Consider the following 17439-nt stretch of genomic DNA (forward strand, 5'->3'; position numbering starts at 1 on the left):
CTCCCACAATAGTGAAAAATGGAGGTACTATCTCCTTTAGAACTATTTGCATATTAGTTAAACAATTATAATAGCAATCCAGATATGAGCAGATGAGTGAAGAGTTTTAATTGGGAATACCAAAATGGCAAGGATTGAGGCTATCAGAGGAAAATATATCTGGACCTTTTTTTTTCCGTCCAAATAGATTTGATAACATTCTAAATGCTCTTAGAAGATACTAGCCTAGAGATATTTTCATCCATAATACATCTTCTCTATTAATAGAGCCAATAATGCCATGAACACATCAATGATGGAGGCTTTCATTGAGACCATAACACTAATAACAGTCTGATTTTCACCCACTCTCCAGAGATTAGGAAAAAAGTGTGAGTTCTCTTGGAAAAGAAAAACAAAGAGGTGGAAACAGTTCTTTATTTTTATACTGAGAAAGAACTGCACAATTGGTTTCTTAGCATCAGCTGAAATGGAGAGAATTGCTTTTCACCTTGTTTGTTTAATAGTCTACTATCAGTATTTTATAGTCTTGTTATCTCAGATCATGGGTGGTGACCCCTGGCTACCTGCTCTCCTGCACACTTACACCATTTAGTGTCCATTCTTTATACATATGGACATATTAGAGATACAGCTCAGTGCTCTGTCATGACCTAGATGGGTGGGATGGGGTGGTGGGAGGGAGGTCCAAGAGGGAGGGGATAATATGTACACATATAGCTGATTCATTTCATTGTACAGCAGAAACTAGCACAACATTGTAAAGCAATTATACTCCAATTAAAAAAAAAAAAGAGTAAAGCCAGAAAAAAAAGATCAAGTCTAAATGTTGCAGTGTTTTTTAAAATCTTTATAATTTACAGTGTTAGCAAATCCCACTATTCCTGATATTTTCTTGGGAAGGAAGGTCAAAATGTTTAAGAATTATAAGTCAGAGTTGTTGAATAAGATACTTTTTTCATATGTGTGATTGTATTTTTTACTTTTTAATTTATAAAAATAACATGCAGTAAATTTGACTATATTTGGGTTATACAGTTCTTTGAGTTTTAACCACCACCACCATCAGGACGCAAGACAAATTCCCTTGGTCTCTTTGACCACCTAGGAAAGGAATTCTCTTATCTCCTGCCCAGGAAGTCTCAGCCTGGCTGGCAGGACAGCTGAAGCCAAGAGAAGCTAGCTCTCTTACGGTTCAATAGCTGTTCTTTCACTCCCTCCATTTTAATATGGCTTTCTGCTCTGTCTACTGTCCTTGAATCCAGCATTTCTTAGTTCATACTCAAGAGAAAAAACATCTGTTTTTTTCTTTATATTAATTTCTCATCTTATTTTGTTGGAGTAATGGCTTAAGTATTTATTTTCTGCTTTTAAATTTATTTTTAAATTTTTGATTGTGACCCAAAACTTGCAAGTTTTTATTAATCTTACATATATTTATTTTTATTGTAGTAAAATATACATGGCATAAAATTTGCCATTTTAACCATTTTTAAGGGTACAGTTCCATGGCATTAAGTACATTCACGTGTTGTACTACCATCACCACTACTCATCTCCAGAACTACTTCATCATTTCAATCTGAAAGTCCATACCCATTAAACAGTAACTTCTGATTTTCTCATACCCCAGCCCCTGATATAACTACTATTCTCCTTTTTGTCTCTATGAATTATCTATTCAAGATACCTCGTTATAAGTGGACTCCTACAATATTTGGCCTTTTGTGTCTGGATTATTCATTTAGCACAGTGTCTTCAAGGTTCATCCATGCTGTAGCATGTGTCAGAATTTCCTTCCTTTTTAAAGCTGAGTAATGTTCTATTGTTTGTCAGTTCATCTGTTGGTACATATTTGGGCTTTTGTCTATTGTGAATAATGTTGCTGTGAACATGGATGTACAAGTAGCTGTTCTAGTCCCTGCTTTCAAGTATTTTGGGTATATCCCCAGAAATAGGACTGCTGGATCATATCGTAATTCTATGTTTAATTTTTTGAGGGACTGACATAATGTTTTCTAGAGACTTCACTGTCTTACATTTCTACCAGCAATGCACAAGGGTCCCAATTTCTCCACATCCTCATGAACATTTGGTATTTTCTGTTTTTTGTTTGTTTGTTTTGATAATAGCCATCCTAATGGGTTTGAGGTGGTATCGCATTGTGATTTTGGTTTGCACTTCCCTAATGGGTTGTAATGTTGAGCATCTTTTCATGTGCTTTATTAGCCATTTCTATATCTTCTTTAGAGAAAGGAGAGTAAGAGCCTTTTAACTGATTCCTGAATAATGTTTGCCTTTTCATTTTTCTCACTTTAGGTGGGCCTTTCATTAATATTTGTTGACTGAAAGAGGGATAATTGAACAAATGAGTAAAAGAATAAGTACTGTTTCCCATTACCATACAGAGCATTTCAGTCTCAGTAACCGCTAGATTTGCTACCCGGGGCAGGTTCCTTAACTTCGCTAGGCTACATTTTCATAATCTGTAAATGGGGATATTAATACCTGCCCCACTGGATTGTTATGCAGCTTAAATGCTATGCAAAATACTTTTGAAACAGTGACATGTCAACATGAAATTAAAATTTGCTAATAAAAATGTTAATATTTATAATTATCTGTTTAAGTTTTATAATACTTAAATGCTGAGTGTTTTTTGCTGTTCATATATTAGGAGTACCCTCTTAAAATAATATGAAAAATCTTTTTAAAAGTGTAAGCTTCACATGAACTAGCTCAGTATCTTTCAAGAGATATTTGTTGACTCAACTAAAGAATGATGAACGAATGCACATTTGCACACACACAGTTTTAAGTTGCCTTTGACCAGTGTGGCTTTTCTCATTACAAACAGTGAATCCAAAATACTGTGTTGCCTCAAACTCTATTGGATTGATATTTAAAAAACCGTTAAGTCTCTGGTGAAGTATTGAGTTAAAGGGAAAGAGTAAGAGTTGGGTTTTGTTTTGTTTTTTGTTTTGATGTCTTAAAATAATAAATTATAGGTGATTTTATCTGAATTTTGTGTCTGACTTTTTTCTGATTAATTCTATTGCATTAGTAACACCATATCTCTTATTCTCAGTTGATAAAATAATAGTAATAATATTTACTAATTAAATTGATAAGGCTGTGATGTGACGTTTATAGAGGGTTTTGTGAATCTTTCATTAAAGTTTGTGGAAAGTGTGATATACTAGAAAAGTACTGGATCAATGGTAAGTCAATTTGATGTTGATATACTTTAATGGGAAAATCTTCCCAATTATGTGAGAGGAAACACTAATGAAAAATATATGTTGCCTATACTAAACTATTTTCACTTTAAATCAGATTGACTTTATCTTCATTTTTTAAATCATCCTTTTAATTTTTAAGCTGGCTGAGATTTGAGGCTGGTGTCCACATATTGATTTCAACCAAACGTCGAAGTGTAGGATCAGAAGAAGAATAAAAGATGGTCCAGATAAAAAAGAGAAATGTTAGATTTTTTTAAAAAAGCTAATTTGTCACTTCATTCATTGAATATGAACTGAATAGACTTCTAACCCTTAAAATACTTTTTTTTCCTCTTTTTATTGCCTGGAATCTTAAGAGCTTTATCATTTGCAGTCATAAAATGAAAATATACACCAAACCCTCAAAGGGCAAGTATGAAATTAAATTATATTTGGGCAGCTGTAACCTTTTAAAACGATCAGATTCCAGTTAATGTATTTCTTCCTGTTCCAAGTGCTGCCATGGTGTTTGATGGTGGGAAGCAGTCCAAAGGGCATTGGGAGATAATAAATTCACTGTAAATTTCACCCCAAGGCATGTCTCGATACACCAAGGCCTCCATTTAGCAAGGCTGACCTAAAACTCTTGTCACATCCAAAGGTCATTTAGGTTGGGGTTGGTGTGTCCCATCTATCTTTCCTTGATGTAAAGAGTGACAGTTGAAACAGGACTGAGCTCATAAACAGTCATCTGGATATGAAAAAGAAGCTAGCTTTGGAATAGGTGGGGAAAGTGAAGAGAGAACTATCTTTTACAGTAGGACTGGCAAATACTGTGCTTTTTGCAAAGTCAGTGAAGTGTCGACACGATCTCGTAGCTGCTGTTTCAGAGCAGCCATTAACTTGGAAGGGGCATTACTGGATTTGGTTGATTTAGAATCAGGTGCTGTTTCTCCTTGCTTTATATTTGTTTGCCAAAGCCTAGGGTGATTTTTAGTCAGTATTTTTTAGAAGAATGTAATATTTCCAATCTCCTTTTACTTTAAAATAATATTCCTTCCCCCATTTAAATCTTTTCTCTTCAGTTAATTTACAAGATGAACCAACACATGTGAACAAATTAGGAGAAAAATTGTTTTAAAGAAATGAAGCTTAATGTGGTACTGGCATATAGCAATTTTTCTATTGCCCACTTAATCATATACTTTTTTTTGTGGTAAAATACAGAGAACAGTAAAATGAATCATTTTAACCATTTTTAAGTATACAATTCCGTAACATTAAATTCCTTCACAGTGTTGTATACCCACCAACAATATTTATTTCCAGAACTTTTTAATCATCCCATGGAAACTCTGTACCCATTAAATAATAACTCCCCATTCCCCATTCCCCCCCGCCTTGCCTCAGCCCCTGGTAACTTCTATTCCACTTTCTTTCTCTATGAATTTGCCTACTCTGTGTGCCTCATATAAGTGAAGCATACAATATCCATCCTTTTGTGTCTGGCTGATCTCACTTAGTATAATGTTTTCAAGGCTCATCAGTGTTGTAGCGTGTATCTCTCAATCATTACTTTTAAGAATGACTTCAGTTCTTTCAAAGACAATATTTTAAAATGTTAAGAATCAGGGATATATAAATTACCAATTATAATAATCATAAGTAATATATAGTGTCATATGGAGAAATATTAGATAACTACCTGACAGATATAACAGAAGATTTAAGTCTTATAATTTTTCTTGGGGAAAAACATTAAAATTCTTTTCATTAAGGCAGAGATCTCTGTTCATTGATGTGTCCTAAGTGTCTAGAATAGTGCTTGGGGCATAATAGGTGCCCAAATAAATAAATATTGAATGAATCAATCAATTTAAGTCAGGAAAACAGGAGTTACAACTGATTATTTCTGTGAACTACTTTGATGATATATGAGAAATATGTCCTGCACAATTGAAAAGGAAGGCTTTTGTGATCAGAGGAGCTAATGAAATTCGAAATACACTCTAAATGCCAGGTGTATTTTTGTTATTTTAATTGATTTAAGAGTAATATGTGATTTGGGTAGTGCAAATAGTAGCCAATTTTAAATATGTTTTTCTTATATTTTTTTAAATGGTCTAGAAAAATCAAGGAATTGAAGCAAAATACAGTTTTTAAAATATAATTAAATTCTTAGTATAAATTATATGGAAAAGAGCAAATATTTAAATAAGGATGAGACTCAAAATGTTGAAAATTTTATATCCAGATTTATTCTATAATTGATTTTGAATCAATTTTAAATCATGTAAAAAAAAATGATTAGGTCAACATCATTCTAGGTAAAAGTGGGTTATAGGTGAACCAAATCCTTCCAATCAGTTCTTCATATTATTGTATATCGAGACTAACCTTGTGGAAATGCAAATCTTGTTACATCATTCCTCTTTTTGAACTGTTCTAGCTTCCCATCTACCTTTCCAAACACCTCTCACAGTACACTGGTGCCTCACTGACCTTCTTCCAAGGCCCTGTATTTGTCTTGTTCTCTTCTACCACAAGGTTCGTCTGCCAACACTCCTTCCTGCTCCATGTATGTAGTTACGTCATCTCATCCTTCTTATTTCTAACCATATTTATAGGGAAGCCTTTCCTGGTCTGTCTGACCATATTATAGCTCTCTCTTAAATGTTTTCCCAGAGCCATGAGTTGAGAAGAAAACCAAACTGAGACAATATTTACTGGCAGTGGCCAAGTGGAAGGAGGAGGATGAAAATGCTAGGAAAAGTGTTCTCGGGTACTTCTCAATTCCTTCCTGCCCTACATCTGCAGTAATGTAGTTACTATCAGAAGAGCCCAGTCTCTGTCAGAAGTACTATTAAAATTGCCCTCCCCAGCCTTGTTCATCTCTTTGCTCCAAAGCCCCAGATGCTACTACTATATCAGAATGACCGGAAAAGAGCTTCATAAGGCATAGAGGTTAAGAGTTATAAACTCTATTAAAAGACTTGGATTTTAACCTCAGCTTACCTGTGTGACTTCGGACAAATGACATTTTCTTTCTCTGTGCTTTAGTGTCCTCCTCCACAAAATAATAATGTATTTCCTAAGGTTGTTGAGAAGGTTCAGAGAGATATGGCCTGGGCCTGGCACACGGTAAGCTTCCTGTAAACTCTAGCTACTATGATTATTTTTGCTGCTGCCGTTATCGTTCTGTATGCAATTTCTCTTGAAATTGAGATTAATTCATCTTAATGTTATGTACTCAAATAACCAACACTACTTAATATGCAATATTTCCTAATCTTAATGGTTTACAATGAAAGAAATGAAGGAAAACATAAGGGGGAAATCCATAGGAAGAAGTCTTTTTAAATTTAACCCATCACATGTGCTGTCTATTAGTACTAGCAGTACAACTAAAGAAAAAAAAAATCTTTAATGGTTGTGCGCTTTTTTCAGGGAAAGTAGAGTTCTGTCGCTAGAGATTAAAGAAGTTTTTTACTCTTGAAGCCTTTAACCCCGGGTCTTGGAAACTATCTTTGACTCAGAGCTTAGGAAAAACCTTATTACCAGTGGCCAGCAGGTAGGGGAATCCCAGTGGGGTAGAGGGAGATAAATTCATCATGGAAAGTTGAAGTTTGGAAAGCACCTTCACACTGTAACATTGCTACGCATATGGTAAGTTTATGTGGTACGTAATAGAAAAGAGAATTTTAAGGGATACTCAGACTCCTAACACTACTAGTTACTTAACCTCGGGCAATTTATGAGCTTTCACCCTCCCCACTGAACACACAGAATTGTTATGGTGATCCCTGAAATAGCATAAAGACTAATAGCAAAGTGGGTGGTGCATCATAGTCACTGAGGAAATCATAGATATTGCACTTCCTCTCCCAAATACGCCAAGTATTTTTAAGCATTCAGCAAGTATGCATTCTGGAAGTGAGTCTGTTTTTTATAATATACAAAATAACATATATAGTCTGATTTAATGTGAACTAACACTCATTTACTTTTTGTTTTGAGTTAAAATTCTCAGTGTTTTTAATGTTTTGATTACTGTTATACACCCTCCCCCCCCAACCTATGGAGATAACACGAACAATGATTTCACACTTATGAACTTAGCCAAAGATAAGTGTTTGCTTTAAAATTCTTTCTGATAATACTCAGCTTTTCTATATTTAATAATGAATTCTTGGTAGCAAAAGATTTTTTCCCCCAGTGAACAAGCATTTCTGTGCTTATTGTTACTTTGAAAGGAATTTCAGCAGTGTTTTATTCCCAGAAGTTAAACTAATTAAAGATAGGAGTAGAGTCACTGATCTAGAAAAGATTTGAAGAGCTTTCCAGCCAGTGTCCTCCTTACCTTGCCAAATGGAGGTGTACTTACTGGTTGGTGACCTCAGGAATAGCTGCGGAGTATTCATCCTCCCACAGTAATGAACAGCAAGTCTGGAGTGGCATAAAAAGGGTCAATCGAATAGGTCATACATCATATGGGGAGGCAGATGTTGGAACATATTGTAATGGATTACTGTGCAGTATATGAAGATGGCTTGTGGAGTAGAAAAAACGAGGAAGGAGTGAGAAAGAGAGAGAGAGAAACTCTCAGTTGGTGTTTTCTTGTATGACTCTCGCAAATATATCTGGTCCTTTAAGGAACTGCTTCAATTATAAAAGTCAAAATGTTTTTCTAGCTATTCAAGGTTTATTGGTGTGTAAAAAAATGAAGAAAGCCCTTTAAAATCTATTTCATTTGAAGTGTTTCTTATTTATATGCTTCAGTATCTGCAGAGTGACAGAGACAGCATGAGAGCATCATACCTGTGAAAAAGGTCTTCAGGTTTAAATAAGTTCAAATGTATTCTTTAATTTTTAGCAGGATGCCGTGTTCACACCCTCTCAACACTACATCCCTCTCTGATAGCTCCGTATTCCAAGTATCACACTGAGTGGATCTGAATTTGGAATAAAATAATAAAGATTGTCTATGTATTATTAATATTTGGTGATGGCAACTTTACATAGATAATATCACTTTTGTATATGTATTTACTATAGCTTTTTAATAGTAAAACCACACTATAGCCAGACATAATATTTTACTTTTGTATTATAACTTTGCCAAGACATATCACCCAGGAGTGATGTATTTAAGGAGATGTGGGTCATAATAGCAGTAGTTTCTGCCTTGGAGGCCCTAGCAGGCAGCCCCATATTTCCTCAGGCAGGTCCTACAAGTGGCTCACCAGTTTTCTCTAAAGGCAAAACATTCCTTTCTGAAGTGGATGACAATTGTTTTCCCCTTTTGGCTTGTCTTCCTGCAATCCTGAACTCATCTCTGTGTGTCCGCTGACCATCCAGCCTTTCGGAGACTTTATCCACTCAAGTCATTCCCTTGCTTAACCTGCTATTGAAACTCTTACATTCCAACAGCTCCGGATGGTTCTTTTTTTAAATTATGCACCATCGATATACCATTAGTTATCCTTCATTTCCACAAATCTGTACTAGGTCTGAATTTACTTACTCTTTCAGTTTGATATGTTTCTTTCTTTTCCTCAAGTTGCCTTAGGAATTGTGTCCAAATACACAAGATCCTGGATCTTCCACATTGCATGTACTTACTTGAACTTGTTTCTCCAAGTGACTCCAGTCCCTGCTATACCCAGACTATCATTCCCTTTGCTCCCTTGAGAATAGCTCTTCAATTGCAATGCCGGATGGGAGATGAACTGCAAATGCCTCCCAAATTCCTCCGGCACCTGTGATTCTCCCAGTCACTTTCTCCCATGGTCTCCGGGAGATCTGGGGAAGCAACAGGAGAAATGCTTCACTCCCTCCAGCCCCCACCCCACTTACATACCACCAAGGAGTGTAGAAGAGAGCTCTAGCCATCTACTCCCTTCCCCAAGCCTTTCACCCTCAACACAGACTTGACAAAGGGTCTCAGTCTTTAGAGCTGTCTGTCAACTCTGTCTAGTCTCCGTTTCTTCCAGCAGTCCCCTTAGTGGTTAAAAAAAGTCATCAGCTTTCAGAGCTCACTTTGATATGCTAGTGTTCCTTGATGGGTACAAAGAGTGCAGGGTCCTTTACAATCGGTATTGTACTTCTCTACTAGGATTTTTGAAAATTAAAAAATTTTTAAATTATTGTGTAAGTATATAAAAATTATATAAGAGGAAAATATGTTTATTTCTGGTACTTATTATTGTCATTATATTGTTTATCATTATGGACCTTTTGATAATAGCTATACACTGCCATTAAACTGGACCCTCACAGTCTCTCTGATAGGTTTTACTCTTTAAAATTGAATTCAGATGTCCAGAACTCTTACAACTCAACAATAAAATAACCCGATTTCTTAGAAGAGCAAAAGATCGGAATAGACATTTTACCAAAGAAGACATAGAAGTGGCTAGTAAGCACGTGAAAAGATGCTCAATGTCATCAGTCATTAGGGAAATGCAAATTAAAACCACAATGAGATACCACTTCACTTCTACTAGAATAGTTATGATCGAAAGACAGACAATACCAAGTATTGATGATAATACACTGCTAGTGGGAATGCAGAAAGGTTCTTTAGAAAGTTTGGCAGTACCTTGAGAAAGTAAACATTAACTTACCATAAGACCTAGCAAAATCCAATCCTAGGAATTGGGTAGTCAAGAGAAATGAAAACACACAAAGACTTGTGCTGGAACACTCATAGCAGGACTATTCATAATAGCCTAAAATTGGAAACAAACAAAATGTCCATCAACTGGATAAATGGATAAACAAATATGGTGTATCAATACAAATGAGTACCATTCAGCAATATAATGGAACAGACTACTTATACGTGCTACAACATGGAGGAACCTCAAAAACATGCTAAACGGAAGAAGCCAGACCTCTTTTTCTTCAGTCTCCTCCAGCCCTGCCCCAGTAGTGTTGACTGCAAAAGAAGATAGCCTCACATCTAACCCAGGGGAAGCAGAAGGAGTGTGTACTTTTATTTTAAAAAGGGAAGAGGAAAGTTTCTCTTAAAAGTTCCCTCTATGGTGTATAGGAAAACCTTAAATACTCAAATATATTTTGTTGGTGGATTTAAAAGTTAACTTTATGACGTTGCATGTTATGTTCACTTACCTGGAATATCTTTCCATTCTAACTTTCTCTTACAACTTCCTTGAAGACGCCTATCTAGCAGGGCTGCAGCTGGGCCCCACCTTAGCAACGCTTTAGAAGATAGTCACAGCCAAGAAAGGTATCCCATCTAGGGCAAAACCATTCATCTTCTCTTGAATGGAGCTGGGGGTAAGAACAGGAGCACAGGCTGTGGGTCTAGTCTTAAAACACCAAGGAGAACAGGAATCGAAATTCACATCTGCCCTCCACATCATTTTTGTGTGTGTAGGCGAAAATACGCATAACATAGAATTTGCCATCTTAACTGTTTTTAAATGTACAGTTCATTGGCATTGAGTGCATTCACATTGTTGTGCAAACATCATCAGCATCCACCTCCAGAACTTTTTCATCTCCCCAAATTGAAATTCTGTACCTATTAAGCAGTTACATCCCTTCCCGTCTCCCCACCCGACCCCCAGCTCCTGGGAACCACCGCTCTTTATGTCTCTATAAAAACGACTACTCTAGGGGGCTTCCCTGGTGGCGCAGTGGTTGAGAGTCCGCCTGCCAATGCAGGGGACACGGGTTCGTGCCCCGGTCCGGGAGGATCCCACATGCCGCGGAGCGGCTGGGACCGTGAGCCATGGCCGCTGAGCCTGCGCGTCCGGAGCCTGTGCTCTGCAACGGGGGAGGCCACATCAGTGAGAGGCCCGCGTACCGCAAAAAAAAAAAAAAAAAACAAAAAAACGACTATTCTAGATGCATCATATAAGAGGGATCATACAATATTCAGTCTTTTATCATTGGCTTATTTCACTTAGCATAGTGTCTTCAAGGTTCATCCATGTATTAGCATTTGTCAGAATTCCCTTACTTTTTAAGGCTGAATAATATTCCACTGTATGTATATGACACACTTTGCTTATCCATGCCCCCCTTGATGGACACTTGGATCTCTTCCACCTTTTGGCTATTGTGACTAATGCTGCTGTGAACATGGGTGTACAAATATCTGTTCCAGGCCCTGCTTTCAATTATTTGGAATATATACCCAGAAGAGGGATTGTTGGATCATTTGGTAATTCTGTTTCATTTTTTGAGGAATTGCCATAGTGTTTTCCAAAAGTAGTTACACCATTTTATACTCCCAGCAGAAAATCTCAGAGGTTCCAGTTTCTCTACATCCTCACTAATATTTGTTATGTTCAGGTTTTTTTGATAATAGCTGTCCTAACGGATTGTGAAGTGGTATGTTATTTTGGTATTCATTTGCACCCAGCTATTTTGAAGGTGTGTTTGTCCAGATGGGAAAATGAACCATATTTTATTAAACACATCATTAGCTAGATTTGTAAATTGTAAATTTATATATATTTGGCATATGAGTTTCTATTTGCACTTTTGCCCTGGAATCCAACAAATTTAAGGCCTATTGTGTTTTTCATGCAATATGCTCGAATAACCTCAAAAAGAAGAGCTGACAGTATTAGAGCAAGAAGTCCATGTTTTAACTCAAGTTGCTCTGATAATTTTCTGTGAAGAAACATTATGAAAAATAATGTGCAAAGCAAATTTATTCACATTGAAACATGCTGATATGTTTTGAAAGATTTTCTTCAGTACATTAGTTTCTCTTTAAACTCCACATTTAAGTTACATTAGGAAGCTGAAATTAAGCCATAAAGATAACACTTATGGAGCCTTGAAATTGCTTTCTGAATTTTTTCCTCACAAATGTTATTCCTTGTCCCCGCCCTTAAAAAAACAAACATGCTTTTCATATACATCGTATCTAACATAAATCTCTCAGGTTAGATTTAAACTTTAGAAGTACACATTTATCAACTTTTAAAATCGTAATAAGCCACAACACACACATTTTAAAATCTCTAATCAAAACAGTTAACACATTGTAGACATATTAACTTTTATTGCCAGATTTCAGTTACTACACTTAAAAAAAAATCACTTCCCATTTCTGTACATATATTTGAACTTCAAGATGCTATTAACAAGGGAGTTTTTAGCTCTGTAACGTTCTTTTTGAAGATTTAGGTCTATATGTGTTTGCTTAGGTGAGAGTTTAGAAGTGACTGCTACTTATTTCTGAGAGCTTTCTTGATCACCACGTGTGATAAAGGGCTTCAACTTTCAGCCCTGTACCTCTTTAAATTCTTGGGATAGTTAAAACAACCTCATTGGTCTCATTTAATTAAATGTTAAAATATGTAAAATTCATTTATAGTTATAGTACACCTCTTTTTTCTCTCTATGTATCAGTGTTTGACATGAAATTTCATTTGGAGAAAATGATCCTACTTATAAAATAATTTTAAACAATTAATTTAACAAAAACAGTATTAAGCGGTTGTGCAGTGTGTTAGCACTCTTCACTCAGATCATGGAATCTTTTTTTTTCCTTTTTCATTTTCACAACTGTTACTTCAACTCAAACTATCATTCAAATTACTGCTGCTAAATTTTGATAACCTCATAAATGATATTACTCTTGTCTTTATCTTAACTAAGACAATATATATGTTTTAGCTTAAGACATATATATTGCTCTCAAACATTCAGTGGCTTTCTCTTGCCTACATATTAAATTTAAACTCTTTTGCTTATATTTCATGATTTTCTGTAAGTTGAACATAGCCTGCACCCAGTACTGTTTTGTTCTTCCCAAGGTTTGGGCTCAATTAGGTCACTGTCCTGTCTACCACCTACTCTCTCACCTACTATTCCACACCATCCTCTCTATTCCCTTTGCAACAGCCAGGTCGTTCCTGCTCCTGTGCCTGCTTTAGATTGTGCTCCCTCCCTAGAATGCCACCTCTTTTATTATGCTCAGCTTAGCTACACCTCTATAATGAAAGCATATCAGAATGCACTGATTCATGTCCTTTTTTGTCATGCCTTTAACAGTGGCATATAGTTACATATAGTACACTTATATTCTCAATATTTTATGTGTACCAGTGTTGACTTAGGGAAGAAACTATGTTTATGCATTTTCTGTGTCCCCCACTGTACCTAGCACAGTCCAGAGTCGGTAGTAGGAGGTTAGCACGTAAATATTACCTAGTTCTTACTTGGTATAATTAATCCATTAATAATTATAACTGTTACTTATTGATGAAGTGAGTGTTTTATGCACAGTATGTGATGTATTTCTCACAGCAACCATGCAAGGTCAGTTTTATTTATCCCTGAATTTGCAGATTAAGGAATTGTGGTTCAGATTGGTCACCCAAGGTCACTAGCTCAGAGCTGGGGTTAGAATTGTGGTTTGCCTTCCTTTTAACTGTCCCTCTAAAAGTAGAAATGGTCCTTGAAGGAGCTTAAAATGCTGAAGACACAAAGATGTAGTTTTACGGAACAGTTTGAGACAAAAGTGAGAGTTACTTATATGTATAGATAGATATATAGAAACATACTTATGAGCACATTAGCACCAAGACCCTAAGTAACCAATGAATAGATTCCAACCTAATTGTATGTGATTGTCTCCATTAAAAAAGAAAAAAATCAGGCTTCCCTGGTGGCGCAGTGGTTGAGAGTCCGCCTGCCGACGCAGGGGACGTGGGTTCGTGCCCCGGTCTGGGAGGATCCCACGTGCCGCGGAGCGGCTGGGCCCGTGGGCCATGGCCCCTGAGCCTGCACGTCCGGAGCCTGTGCTCCGCAGCGGGAGAGGCCACAACAGTGAGAGGCCCGTGTACCGAAAAAAAAAAAAAAAAAGAAAAAAATTGTCTAAAGTAGGTGTAGGGATGGAGGAAGGGAAAGAGAATGAGAATGCAATATTTTAAGTAATATAAAGAATAGAAAACCTAATGCTCTGTGGGGTTGGGGAGTTTTGGAGATCAAACCAAACCCCTAACATATCCGTTTCAAGATAAGGGTCAGATTATTCTTCAAGGTAAAAAAGTGTTATTCTGTTAGTCTGGTTAACATCATGCCCTGAGTGTTCTCCTTAATCTTCAGCTTTTTACGTTTAGGATCTCTCAACTTCTTTCTGATGTTAAGAACAACTTGACTGTTTTTCATAAAAGTACATTTATCATAATACACCTTATATTTAACTCTGGGTTTTCTCTACTATCCTTTTTTTTTTTTTTTTTTTTTTCCGGTACGCGGGCCTCTCCCTGCTGTGGCCTCTCCCGTTGCGGAGCACAGGCTCCGGACATGCAGGCTTAGCGGCCATGGCTCACGGGCCCAGCCGCTCCGCGGCATGTGGGATCTTCCCAGACTGGGGCACGAACCCATGTCCCCTGCATCGGCAGATGGACTCTCAACCACTGCGCCACCAGGGTAGCCCCTCTCTACTATCCTTTAAAGTAAAATGTGAACCAGGTTTTTGTTTAAACATTTTTATTTATATATAATTGCAAGTGACTATAATTATATATGTACATAATATGTAAATGAGTTCTATAGTTCGCAGGATGCTTGTTACTTCAGGTGGCTTTCCAGTCCCCACAAATTTCATGCCCCTTCCCGCTCACCAAGGTCAGCCAGTGATTCTGAGATTATAGACCTCCCTCAGTACAGATACCTACATGATTCTTGATTCTGCTTTAAGAACATTTAATAAATGAAATAAAATACTAATCATCTCTAGACTTTCTTGTTTTAATATCAGTCAACGCACATCTTAATGGATAGACAAATGGATTTAATTTTTTGAAAGGTTGAATTAAAATAAGTCTCAGCAGCATTTAGTTTCTAAGGTGCCTACCCTTGATATATAACCAGGTATGAAAACCACTGTCAGCTTCTTTAAATCTACTGAAAATTTGTTTTAACTTGTGAATGGCCAAATTAGGTCCCAGCAGTATTAAAATTTCTGCTTTATTTTACTTGTGCAGACCCAAAGTATGTTAGATTCTCTGAGACTTGAGGCCTTTTTATGCTTCTGTAATATAATGTAAATTTAAGGAACACATATATTTGACACAAATTAAAATGTATTGAAAATAGATCTTTCCTACTTCCAAACCTTGGCAAACTAGGAAGATCAGATATGTGTGGTGGGAAATGTAATGATCTGGAAATAGTGGAAAGTTAAACACAGTTGGGGAAAAGTAGGTCTATATATCAACTCTTTGCATAGAGAAAGCCAAATATGAGGAAGGGGATATGCGAGATTGGGGGGATTGAAGTGCTACTTAATGTTAGCCATACTGAATGAGGAATAAGATTATGACTTTTTCATCATTAATTACTTTAACTCTCTGTGTTTTGTAAAAATACCAGTTATTAGTATACCGTTCTAGTAAAAATATGTATTTAAATGGGCCCATGTATTTTCCAAATTTATCTTCTTCTCTACTCAAAGGAATTTTTTAGGATAATTTAACTGAGGTAAACCTTAATTTCATATTTAAAAGGTTAAAATAATGCATTTATTTGAATGAAGGAAGAACATGTATTTTTTTTTAATTCCAAGTATATACCATTTCCTACCTTTAAATTCATTAAAGTGTTTGGGAACATATTTATACTTGTATTTCTAATAGTAGTTCTAATACTTCTTTGGAAGTTGTGAATCTATAGTGATTTATGTTTAAACATTTAATTACCTTTTATGAGTGACTGGTCCATCTATTTAATTATCTAATTAATACAAATAGTCAATATTTTTTCAATATTTTGAAATAATTTTTTAATAATCAAATTCAAATTTTGAATAACTATTTTGTTCACATTTTTCCTTTTAGCTACAGAGGTTAAAATTTCCCATGTCATCTTTAGTAATTATGGAACAATTTTATATTTTGTGTATACTAAACCAGAAATATGTGTTGTTACCTTCTAGGAATAATAGGCACTGGAATCATTTTTAAAGACAACGATATAATATACAGTACAGTGTGAAATTTACAATATGTCAAATAGTTATCCAGCCAGTATTTTAAAATACATATATTTTAAAATTCAGTACACTGGAAAAAGTTTTAATTTGCAAAGTGATATCCTGGGTTATTGGTTATTTTCTTAATGGCTTCATAAACAGTTCAGGATGATGATGGAAGGAATTACTTTGTGAATTGCAGAATTTAAGACAGGTTTTTAACCCAAGTGTGGGAAATGCATCATTTCTGATACTTTGAAAATGGTACACTCCCACTCATCATATTTGACATCATATCCTTTTACTTTTTATGTAATCTGTTAAAGACTTATGAATCAAATCTTATTCTTTCTGATTGACTGGGGTAAGAAATAACATAATTCTAATGCATGCCAAAAAAATTTGGGGGGTGGGACAGTCATTACTGATAGTATAAATATACTTCTCTGGTGTTTCTTTTGTCTGGAATGTATCTTGCATTAGTTGACATAAAACAATAAGCTATAATTTTTAAAATAATTTTAATGTCCTGTTTTCATTTAGAACAAAGCATCTAGAAACTCTGAAAAATGGAAATGTATTTTCATGTATATAAATGCCAGTCTTCATTATTTCATTTATAGAGAGACCCAACTTATCAGAGTCTCTGGCTTATCCTGAGCAGGAATTTTCTCTGAAATTTCCCTTTCAGAGAAAAACCAAGATAATCCAGAGAACTATTTCACAGCACTTTTCCTTGAGAGCTTTTTTCTTTAACATCAGTCTTTTTATTATGGAAGTTCTAGCTTGCATAGTAAATGCTATCCATGAAATCTTAAGACAAAAGAGAAATAAGAAATTGGGTTGTATTTTAAATATATACATTAAATATATACACACATATATATGTATATATATGTGTGTATATCTATACATTTATTTATTAATATTTGTATATGTATAAATAATTGCTTCTTCAATCAGATTTTCACAAAATGCTAAATGGAGATGAAAGAGTATTAATCTAAACATTTGATATGACTATTTGAATCTAAAGCAACCTCCATGTTTTAAGATACTACATGATACGGCCATCATCATCAAGTAAAATTTTCCCTTGTTATTAAATTGATTTGTTGAAGAATTTTTATTGGTTATTTAATAAGAATTACTATGTGATGGTTTAGTCGAAGAGTGTGTGCTTTAGATAGTATTCCTTAAAACCCTAATCCTCAAGATTATCTCAAGTTTGTCTGTGTTTATATATCATGA

General features: G+C 35.5%; 1 protein-coding gene across 7 annotated transcripts in view; it reads left to right on the forward strand.

Moving 5' to 3' along the window:
• The window catches only part of SOX5 (SRY-box transcription factor 5), a 991328-nt gene that overhangs the window by 902296 nt on the left and 71593 nt on the right, over positions 1-17439 (forward strand). The window lies entirely within an intron of this gene.

This window comes from Globicephala melas, chromosome 10 (genome assembly GCF_963455315.2).
Source record: "Globicephala melas chromosome 10, mGloMel1.2, whole genome shotgun sequence".
Lineage (NCBI taxonomy): Eukaryota > Metazoa > Chordata > Mammalia > Artiodactyla > Delphinidae > Globicephala > Globicephala melas.